Raw genomic sequence first — 306 nt, forward strand, 5'->3', positions numbered from 1 at the left:
ACAGTCAAAGGCTTTGGCATAGTCAATAAAGCAGAAGTAGATGTTTTTCTGGAATTCTCTTGCTTTTTCTACATCCAGGAGAAGAGCAATTCTAGCAACCTCACTATCTTATAATTGAACTCTGATGAGCTTGGCACTTAAGCAAAGGGAAATAGCCGCAATAAGAGTCCTTCCTTCTCACTTATATGCATAGCAATTGCAAAGCCCTGTGGATCAGGGCTTCCCGGGTGGCTACAATACATAGGGTCGCATAAGAGTTGGACACAACTGGAGCAACTTAGCACGAAGGGTTTGTTGTTTTCCCTT

This window comes from Bison bison, unplaced genomic scaffold, assembly GCF_000754665.1.
Source record: "Bison bison bison isolate TAMUID 2011002044 unplaced genomic scaffold, Bison_UMD1.0 scf7180017858127, whole genome shotgun sequence".
In the NCBI taxonomy this organism is placed as follows: Eukaryota; Metazoa; Chordata; class Mammalia; order Artiodactyla; family Bovidae; genus Bison; species Bison bison.